Here is an 11,613-nt window from a genome sequence, read left to right as displayed (position 1 = left end):
ACATGTAAACCCAGCCCATCTAAGACCTCCTTTTTCTTGTGAAAGGATGCAAACATGGAAACTCACACTACCCTCAGCCATCATGTCAGACTTCCCAAGCCTGTCTAGAGCTCATCTGAGGTGTGTGGGAGAAGGGAAAGGAGAGGTGCTTTCCTGCCAAGGAAAGACTAGCCATGTTTGACAACTAAGAGTGCTGAAGTTTTGAATGTTAGGAACAAATTGCCAAGCCCTGGACACCTTGGTCCAGCCATCCACATCAGGAACTTGGTCAAAGTGTGCTGCGGGTCCCTCTTAGCTCATGGGCCCCTGTTTCCTTCTTGTACCACGGGGAGCTGAAGGTGGCAATACTCAGCCAGACCTCTTCCCAGCATGGAAAGGCAATGCAGCCAGGGTGTGCAGGCTGGGCAGGCACAGGCATACAACGCTACCAGCAACTGTCAGGCATGTCTCTGTCTAGCACAAAACTGTCTCTCCCCAATAATTCAGAGTATCAAGAACTGTACTTAGCTCTAAGCACATGCCTATCTAAGGGATGCACGGGCACTGCATCTCTTAAGGACAGCTCCAGACACTGTCAACTCCCACCGTCCTGAGCACACAGGACACTGTATTCCTAAGCCCGTCTGGCAGTTTAAGGCACTGTGAGGCTCACCTAGGCACAGTGTCCTCTAACCAAATGTCTACCGCTTTGGTGGGCCACGGAACATTTTGGGTTTTATCTGCTCTTGTGCCTGCACATGAACTGCCATGCAGATGGGTCTTCTTCCCTTGGTCAGGATAAGTCTGAAAGTACAGAGGCATTTGTTTGTCAGTAACAACTCCAAAGCTAGTTTACTAAAAAGCTAATGTTTCCACGAGAGCAATCATGTCTGTTCCTATTTGCTCAGAAAATGTTTCAAAATACAGAATCCTGAGAGGTGGAGTCCTCTCAAAGAGAAGACAAAGACAGAAGGGCTGTCATTTTAAAACCAAGAGGCCTTAACGCCTGACACTGATGATGTTTTGCTCCACTGTTTTAACTGACTCAGTCTCTTTCCACCACCAATCAGAATCATATTTCTGACCATAGTAAGTACAGGGGTTGCAGCAGTAACATTTTCCCCAGCTTTTGGCCCCCAATTAAATGAATTAGAAGTTCTGAAAAATTTATTCCAGCCACTATGGAAGAAAACTATTGCTTTGCTGTGGACAAACTAGGGTTTGCAGAAATGAAACACAAAATGACACCTACCACAGCTGAAATTTTTGACAGTTCCACAAGAGATCAGAAGCCTGTAAAAGACACCTGAATTGCCACAGCACTCCTAATTTACAAAAAAGGGTCTAAAAATTAAATGGAGCTATTTTAAGAAATAAGATCTTAAGTAAGATCAGTGGAGCTGATATTTTAGACTGCAATTCATGAGCGAAACCAACACCTGATCAGATGAACAGCAGAAATACAGCAGTATGAGAGGTGTAACAGTATGTTTGAGCTCTAAGTTGGTTCCATGAGGGAAGTCTGTAGCAGTGCAGAATTCCTGTGAGCCACCGGAGAGAGACATTTAATTTTACTTCTGAAATGTTCCTTTCACAAAAGGTCTGGCAGGGGATCTGCACGCATCCATTCTGCTTTACCTGCTAAAGAGTTCGTTAGCAAGCAGGGTGTTTTCAGGCTTTGAGACAAGGCTCATTGCTTCACATTCCTGCAGTATCCCCTCTTCAGGGTGACCTAGAAATGGAGGCACAGCATGAGGAACAGAGGGGTTTTAATTATAGTGGTTAAAATGCTTTCAATTCCCCATAGAAATCTACCCTTTAAAGCTCTCTCCCTTGAAATAACTTTCCAGAGTTATTGCGCATCTCCTGACAGAAAGGAAGTAAGAAGTTACATTCCTGAGAACAGAGGAAATTAAGGGAGGTGACAGAGGGATTGAGATACACCTTATTCAGCTCTAAGTTTTAAGGGAACCAGGTATCTAAGGATGGTGTTGGGAGGATGTGAGAGAAACAGCTGTTTAGGAGAGAAGTGTGTGATTGGAAATAAATATTCCAGATGCTTCAGACAGGTACGCATTCACTTCTCTGCTCCAAGCAGCTAAGTTACCCCTTGCAAATGCAACTAAGACTATATAAGCCAGTTTTCTCCACATGCAGGTTGCCTCTTCAGGGAATTCAGTGCATTTGTAAGGCAGAATTTCCCTCTACAAAAGTCATGTTGACTCTTCCAAGTAGATCATACTTATCCAGGTGTCCGCTAGTTCTAATGCCCACCATAGTTTCTATTGATTTGCAAGAGAGACAGAGCAGACTTCCTGCCCCAGCCCATGAGGCACCCTGTCTTCCATGGAACTCTTTTTAAAAACTGACATCCCATTTGCCATCCTGCAGATGCCAGCTATCGGTACACGTCTAAAACTGTAGTTACATACACCTGTCAGCAATTTCCATCTGGTCCTAGTGTTTTTTTACTGCTCATTTTTAGCAGTTTCAACCATCCTCTCTTCAAAATCCCTTCCACTTCCAGGACATCCACTAGTGAACACTGACTCAAATAGTTTATGAACTTCTCTGCAACAGCCTGATTTTTCTTTGAGTATTCCTGTTAATACCATGGTTATCAATTAGTCCAGCAGACTTCTGGAAGGCTTCCTGTTCCTAAGGATTGAAGAAAGATTTATTATTAGCTTTGATTCCTTTCGGGGGACACAATCTAACTGTCTTCTTACATTTAATCTGCAGGAATATGTGGTTTTTTTCTATTTTTCTCATTTCAGTATTACTTCATCTTTTTTTAAAGAAAGCTTCTTGTTTCTAATAGCCTCCTTTAGCCTGTTGCTTACCTGTGCTGTCTCCCTTTTGCCCATTCTCAAGCCTTCCTTAACAAACCAAGTGCATATATCTGTACAGACCTTATGTTTCTAAAATGTGCACGTTAAAATAGCTTCCCTGCTGCCTCTAGGAATTTAACTTAGCTGCACTTTCAAAGCTACTTTCTAACAAACTCTCTTATTTTTACACAGAATCACTAGGTTGGAAAGGACCTTTAAGATCATCAAGTCCAACCATTAATCCAGCGCCACCATGTCCCCTAAACCATGTCCTGAAGCGCCACATGCACATGGTTTTTGAACACTTCCAGAGATGGCAACTCCACCACCTCCCTGGGCAGCCTGTTCCAATGCCTGACCACCCTCTCAGTGAAGAAATTTTTCCTAATATCCAATCTAAACCTCCCCTGGCGCAACTTGAGGCCATTTCCTCTTGTCCTATCACTAGTTACTTGGGAGAAGAGACCAACACCCTCATCGCCACAACCCCCTTTCAGGTAGTTGTAGAGAGCGATAAGGTCTCCCCTCAGCCTCCTCTTCTCCAGACTAAACAACCCCAGTTCCCTCAGCCGCTCCTCATAAGACTTGTGCTCCAGACCCCTCACCAGCTTCGTTGCCCTTCTCTGGACACGCTCCAGCACCTCAACATCCTTCTTGTAGTGAGGGGCCCAAAACTGAACACAGGATTCAAGGTGTGGCCTCACCAGTGCCAAGTACAGGGGCACGATCACTTCCCTACTCCTGCTGGCCACACTATTGCTGATACAGGCCAGGACGCTGTTGGCCTTCTTGGCCACCTGGGCACACTGCTGGCTCATGTTCAGCCGGCTGTCAACCAGCACCCCCAGGTCCCTTTCCGCCGGGCTGCTCTCCAGCCACTCCTCCCCAAGCCTGCAGCGTTGCATGGGGTTGTTGTGGCCAAAGTGCAGGACAAAAGTCCTCTTTTTAAAACTGAGGACGAATTTTGTGAATTTTTTGGCTGCTGCTGTTCCTGCAATGATACCACATCAAAGTATGCTAAGGTGGCTGTCACAGAATGGCTCTTCAAAGATGAGATTTCAAACCAGATTCTGAATGCTACTCAGGGTGAAGTCAAAAGCTGTCTATCTTCTTGTGGGCTTTCTAACAAGCTGCTCCACAGAAGAGACACTGAAACTGTCTAAAAAGTCAGTCTCTGTGTAACATCTAGGTGTAACATTTGTACAATCTACATACAAGCAATAAAGTCTCCCTTTCCTGCTGTATTTTCTGCCCTTACTGATAAACTTGGTCCTCCTTGGCATTTCATTATTAGTAAACCAGACTAAATATTGGGTTTGTTAATTATGGAACAAGTCAGTAATTATTTGTACTCCTCTAAAATCTCCCTCTTTAGGCTTGACATGTTAACCTATGCAGATATTTTTTGATTTCTAGTAAGTTTGTTAATTGTATTTTATTTAAATAGCAGCTTTTCCAAAAGCAAAATCATTTTAAGGGAAAAGGAACTTCCCGTCACTCTGAAATCTGGCCAACACAGACTAAAATGTTGCCTGGCTCAATAGCTTCTTCAGAGGTTATGGTACTGTGAGACTTACTGTTTATTATAGAGGTGCTATATAGAGGTGCTGATATACTGTGCCAGCAGAAAAAGTACTGGGAAGGGCTTATGGTACTCAGGCAAAGGGCTTTGCTTCAGGACGTCAGGATTTTTATAGGACTCCAGACAGGGGATGGATATGTGAATGTTTTTATAAAAAGTATCTATTACTGGCAGTATCAGTACAGAATCCTGAAGAGAGGTCATAATCTCTGAAACAACAGGGTGATGCAGGGTATCGTATTTGTTGTTTCTTTACTACTAGGAGATAGAATAAAGCTGCCTTCTACTATATTTGTTTGTAGATCACTGAATGGCCATTGCTTATAATGAAAAAGTATTGGAACAGTAAATTTTCTGCTGTATTTTTTCTGCCATGGAATTCATTTTAGTGTTATGATTTGATTTTTATTTAGCAAAAGCAGAGGATTCAATAAAGTAATGTTTTATCTGCCACCTGACATCTCTAAAGGAAAACACAACAAAAATATATTTAAGTTCTTAATGTTTTATAATACTGTTTTATAAAATAAATACTGAAAAAGTTTTCAGAAGAAAAGAACTGGGACTTATCTTCCCAGTACTAAAGCAGAACTTAAGAAAGAAAATATTTCTTCCTACCCTGTATAATGCCAAACGATGTTATGATGGCAAAATAAGAACATAATTTATTAAATTTGTACATTCAGAAAGTAGAATGCAGAAGCATTATTTTTTGTCCAGTGACATACTCTTGGTTTTACCTATTTTACAAAATTTCGTTCCTAGTAATTCTTTACAGACTGTTTAATGTGAACACAGTAATTAATAAGCCTTCCTATTTATTTGCCTAATATGCTGCCAGGTGGATCTGATATTCCATTCTACTTCTTTGGCAACCATGCACATTCTTTGCCGCCTGTTTTAACCCTGCCTTTAAGTGTCTTAACATAAATAAAGATAATCCACCCAGAATCCTCTTCCTCTCTGATCATTTTATCTTCAGCTTCTTCTGTGTTTAACTTTGTATTTTTATTCTCATGGAACCAAGTGTAGAGACCTACCTTTTAGAGCTTTAAATGTAATTTTCCTGAGAAGAACTGTGAATGAGTGTTAACTGCCAAATGATACTGAATATCATGTAGCATTTGGCGGGATTCTCATTTTTCTTATACAGTACAGGGATAACAGCATAAAGTCCCCTATAAGACAGGTATGCTTACTAACAATGTTTAATAAGATAGGTGAATATATTACATCTGAGTTCTGAACATAGCCTACCTTATTACTGCACAAATAGGAAGAAAGCATGTGTTGTCATTTGGTACACATTCTTCTTCGATTTGTTGAGTTACAGAGGCAAAAAGCCTCTAAAGAGGACAGCAGATGTTATCCAACAACTTATAATAGCCAAGAGAGGATTATGAGCTACAGTAATTTTTTCTTTGAGTCACTGAGAGACATAAGCAAGATCTCCAGAAGTGCTGTGGCTGCCTTGCAAGTGACATCATCTTCAAACTAACAAGTAAAATCAAGATAGAAGGCAAAGAGGTATCACAGATGCATCCACAAAATCACACCTTTGGAATTTATACTGGAAAAAAAGAAGGGTCTAAAGTTAAGAAATGTTGAATATCTCATCTTCTGTAATCCTCGCACACTTTAGAATTCTATCGGTTTTCAGTGTGAATTTCAGTAGTTGTTAGGAACATCTGTTTCATTCTGCAAAGTGTTCATCAAAGTCAGAGGTCTGCAAGTATAAGCTCCAATTGATGTGCACACCTGTACCTCACTGATTTGAGTGGCAATGGAGCAGATTGCTCACATCAGTGATATAACACGTTTAGAATCACTGTGTTTTATGTGATTAAAAATCTGATCATCTTAGTTTGATTTTGAAACCTGAAAATAAAAAGAATTTTTAATGTCTCATAGTAGTGTCCATGATATCTAAAGTAGAAACAAAACTATTAAGTCTTAATTAAGTTTATGGCCTTGACTTTAATGACAAAAACTAGGTGAAACCCTGTTGATATCAGTAACATTCCCATTGAATTCATTGGGACATAACTTGACTCCGTGACTTTTATTCTGTTTTCGTAGTAAAGAATACAAATTTTTATCACCTCAAGACACATTCGTGGATTCTTTCAAATATTACAATCCGTAGAGTTTCTCTCTTCAAAGCATGCAACTTATTGGTTAAATAGGAATGCTTTTTATAAAATACCATTTTGTTTAAAAAGATACAGCTTGTTTTCCTTTGTTCTTGTCCCATGATAAGCAACCAGTTTCATATGCATATATTGGAAAACACTAAGATTCTTGGATACTGGAAGAGTGTTCTTGAATTCAGACAGAATCGTTCTTAACTCACAGCAGAGATTTTGATCCATTATATTAATACACAGGCTGCAAGAGGCAGCGCGGCTTGAACAAGCAAAATGAAATGAAAGAATGTTCAGGATCTTTCTTTCCACCACGACTCAAGAAAGCACACTTGGAATTAGCTTTGAGTAAGCCTGCTCCAGTCTGAACTGTGGCTGTAGCGGGCTGTTCAGTAGTTTAGTTTGTAACTCCACCAATAGAAGGAATAAGAGTGATGCAGGGGCTTACAATATATTGCAACCTCTTTTGACTTACAGAATTAAGACTTTGAAATCCCACATTTTTTTTCTTTAAAGAGAAAAAATGGAGACAGGTTATTTCTTTAATGCAACTCTGTTCATTTACAAAGGATGTTTATAAATTCTTTTCTTCCTCTAGCCATAGTAAGACTATTTCGCTTCGACCACAGGTTTTTCTTTTCTTCTGGGTACTGCTTCCTAAAAGTGCTCACTTTCACTCATATTTTTTAAGATCACGCTACATATTTTTTGTGGCCATCTTTGAGACATTTGTCTTTGTGAGCATTTGTGATGGTTCTGAAGTTTCTCTTTTTTACATGGACATACAGACATACACAACCTACATCACTGTTGCATTTGGTGCGAGAATCTCACTAAGTGCCCGTACCATCTGGCCAAGCCATAATAATGCACATTTGCATGTGGTCTAGCTCCTGGGTGGTATTTTTGCATTGTTTCAGCTATCGCTAAACAAAGAGGCATTTAATTGTGTCTTCAATGAGCCTGAACAGAAGACAGCTACTATACCCAAGAGCTTCACTGAGAAAGTGCAATTGCCCAACCCCCAGCACTGCAATGTGCAGAAGCCAAGTGAAGAGGGGGAACAGCAGCTAAGGCACTCTCTTAATTAAATAACTTCAACAGTGGCCATTTTCTTCCTAACTAGGAGCTATCTTAGCTGCCAGCTGCTCTAGTTTTTTTGCAGCAGCTATCTGACCCATGAGACATTGCTGACCTCTCCTTTTGCCCGTTTGCTAACCTCACGCACTCCCAGCCTTGCATCACTTTGGAGAAGTTGGGAGGACAGCAAGAACACAGCACTAGCATAAATCAAGGATCATGAATGGGCAGTAAAATTTCTGACTCATGCGCCTCAATGTGCGTTTGTCTGTGACGCAGGGGGGATAGGCAACTAAAAAGTGACATGAATAGCCTGACAGAGAAAAAATGACCTCTACTCAGGGAAGGTCACAGCAAAGGTCTGTGAACTTCCCTGGTGAGAATGAGTAGGCCACCAGAAAATGGGAAATGGCAGTGGATGGACCTTCAGGAGGCCCAAATCCATTCACTTACCAAATCAGACAATCAAGGTCAAACTGGAAAAAAAACGCATTGAAATACCACAGAATCCACATAATTTTTACTATGGGTATGAGAATATAGGGCTGTTTAAAACTAAAAACCATCACAGCAATGATAACAACAAAAACTTAGGTCAAATCTTTCAGAGTTAGTTATTCTAGTTTGATCCGCAAATGCAGTCTGTGTTCTTTCCAAACACTGAGGAGGACAAGTAAGCAAGTTCAGTTTTGGGCCCCTCACTACAAGAAAGACCTTGAGCATGTCCAAGGAAGGGCAATGAAGCTGGCAAAGGGTCTAGAGCACATGTCCTGTGAGCAGTGGCTGAGGGAACTGGGGTTGTTCAGCTTGGAGAAAAGGAGGCTCAGGGGAGATCTTATCACTCTCCACAACGACCTGAAAGCAGGTTGTAGCGAGGTGGGTGTCGGTCTCTTCTTGCAAGGACCAAGCAACGGGACAAGAGGAAACAGTCTCAAGTTGCGCCAGGGGAGGGTTAGATGGGATATCAGGACAAATTTCTTCACGCAAAGGGTCATTAGGCATTGGAAGAGGCTGCCCAAGGAAGTGGTTGAGTCACCATCCCTAGAGGTATTTAAAAGAGTGTAGATGTGGCACGTAGGGATGCGGTTTAGTGGTGGACTTGGCAGTGCTAAGTTAAGGGTTGGACTCAATGATCTGAAAGGTCTTTTGCAACCTGAATGATTCTGTGATTCTAAGTTTGTTAATTCCTCAATTAGGGAGCTCATTGTTCTTTAAATTACATATATTTAAAGATTAATTAATATATGTATCCGTGGCTTCCCCAAGTAAGCAGGGAAACAGCATGCTTTTATTTTGCACTTCAGAAATGCAGCAAATAAATGAAACCGAGTAACAGAAGGAACCCTGTCTACTAATTAGAATGGGAGTTCTCTTTTTTCTGACCTGTAGTCAACCACTAAAAAATGAGCACAAACATATCCGAACGTTGTCCCAATAAGGATATGGAAAGACGCAAATAGGAATAAATTGTAAAGTTATACTCAGACATGAAATTAAATGTGAATTAAATACTCAAAAAATATTGTAAAGTACCCTAAATTATTAATGATGATTATACTGAAATCTCATGAAGCAGCAGATGATGACATCTGAGCAGAAGACACCAAACTAGATCAACCAGTATGCTTCAGGTTTTTTATACCATGTCAGTGACTCCAAGTACTTGTAAACCCTGCTTTACCAGGTAAATGATGCCTACAACTCCGCCGGGTTCTTTAAATGGCACAAAGCAGCAACTAAATACTATGAAGGTATCTGTCCTGCGTTGCTTCCTGCGTTGCTTGGTAGCTTGATTTGTTGGTTACTTGGAAAAGGAGTACTGATTTTTCATGGGCTGTACACAGTACAATACCTGCTAGCAACATGAATAATTTAAGAGCAATTCTGCCCATTCAAGTAACATTTTGCTTTAAGAAGGTTAAATCATGCCTTTAATAATGACTCGGATTTGGAATATGTAAAATCACAGTCTGTGAATGTGTCCTTTAAAGATATTTCATGATGTTGGTTGGCAATTGGCTGCCTGTCTGTCTTCAGAATTTGGACCTAAATGCTGTCATACCATGAGCTGCACAAATCAGTAGGTAGGTATTTTCACTCACTGAAGAAAATAGTAGTTGTAATCTTTGTATTTTACAAGCATCCTAGAAATGTTTCCTAATTCACTCTCACAGCACTCTCTTTCTATGAACAACAGGTGGATACACGTGTTAACAATACTTGAGAAATGAAGGTGAGAACTGTCAGAAAGACAGGTGTCCACCTGCAACTACACTTCAGTAACAGCATGGCATCAAATTCCTTCGGTTGTCTGACCATGCCAATGGAAGTTTTTATCACACAGCAAACCAGGATCAGATGCTTTGTCATCTGTTCCCTTGGTCCCCAAATCAGCTGGGCCACTTAGCCACTTTTTACCAATTACAGTCATAAGATAGCAGGTATGTTTAGATGAATAGACTTATTCTGACAAAATAATAGGATGTATGCTTTTGTGTTCTGGAGTTAGTAAGTGGAAATTTTCACTTGGCTTCTAAGCCTAGGAGATATATAAATATTTTTCTTATTAAAGATAGGGCAAGAAGACCACAAGGAGTAGAACAAAATTGCAGAAAATACTGAGATTATAGTATGGATTTTGAATCACACTTTCCAGGGAGTTATCTGGATGCCAGGAAATGAGGAGAATATTTTGTTTACTAAGATTAGAATAAGGTTTGGTGTGGTTTCACTGAAGTCAATGACATTGAAGCAGGGAGACAGACTCCAATCCTGCGAAGTTTTGACTGAAATCATAGGCTGCGCCTGCCAGCTAGTGGGAAGACAACAGAGATTTAAACAAGGAGGGGAATCCCAGCACTAATGGCTGGATCTAGCAGATAAGTGCTCTGAAGTCTTTTGCAGCTATTCTCCTACTCAACAGGCATCTCTCCATGTTTTTTAAAAGCAGATTCCTCTTCACTTATGAACCAGTAAAAAGTGTATTGCAGCGATATTAAGTTAGAGATGTTTTAATACACATTAACAATACCTTTGGTGTCACTACTCAGAGAACATAAGCACAATGAGCTTTATAGGCACAGACAGTACGCTTTTCAAGATCAACTCATGTAAATGGGAGAAACATAACGTATATATTAATCACACTTATTTTTATGAGAGATCATTGGTATCTAATCTTTCTCTTTCCAGACGAAGAAATAGCATCCGTCCTGTGATAATGCCACCGTGACTCTGCAGACTATTTTTCTGACTTTTGTTACTATCTTACTGAATATTGAATTTGTGATTTTTTTTTTCCCCTCCCTCCAAATGAGAGCGAAAAATAGAGAAAAAGCATTCTTACAAACTACATCGACGGCCCCACAGACCAACACTGCACTGCATAATAAAGCAGGTATGCTTGAAAAATTTGGGATACAGCCTCACCGATGAAAAAAAAGAAGGAAAGCAAAGACTAACGAACTTCTCCCTGGCCAGATGGAAACGTACACAAGTCGACCTCAGCGCACATCTCACGCAAAACCATACAAAATATCCTGCGCACCACACGCACGTATTAGGATCTTGCTGAGCAACGGCAGCAAGACAGAAAAATACGAGGGTGAACACACTTTTTACAAATTAACTGATCCACAGCGTGCCACACGCCTCGAAGCCAGGAGATGGGGAATTAGGAGCCTGGCTTCTCTTCTTACCTCTGCTACCCGTCGGCCCGGGTTATCCTGTCAACCAGGCCGCCCCCGTCCCTCAGCTCTCCTCCCTTAATCGCTCGGTGATTGTTCTTGAAGGGGACCTGAGGCACCAGCCACCTCGCCTGGCGTCTGCGCGGAAGATGGCGGGCGGGGAGAGAGGAGAGGCGGGCCCCTGAGGGGTTGCTCCACGCCGCTTCTCCCCTCCTCTCCTCTCTCCCCGCCCGCCCTCCCCAGCCGGCGGCACCTCCGGGCGGCGGCTCCTCCCCCGCCGCTCGCCGCTCCTGTGGCAGCCCTGTGGCAGC

Source organism: Phaethon aethereus, assembly GCF_964289735.1.
Source record: "Phaethon aethereus genome assembly, chromosome: 4".
NCBI lineage: Eukaryota > Metazoa > Chordata > Aves > Phaethontiformes > Phaethontidae > Phaethon > Phaethon aethereus.
This window is presented reverse-complemented; position numbering follows the sequence as displayed.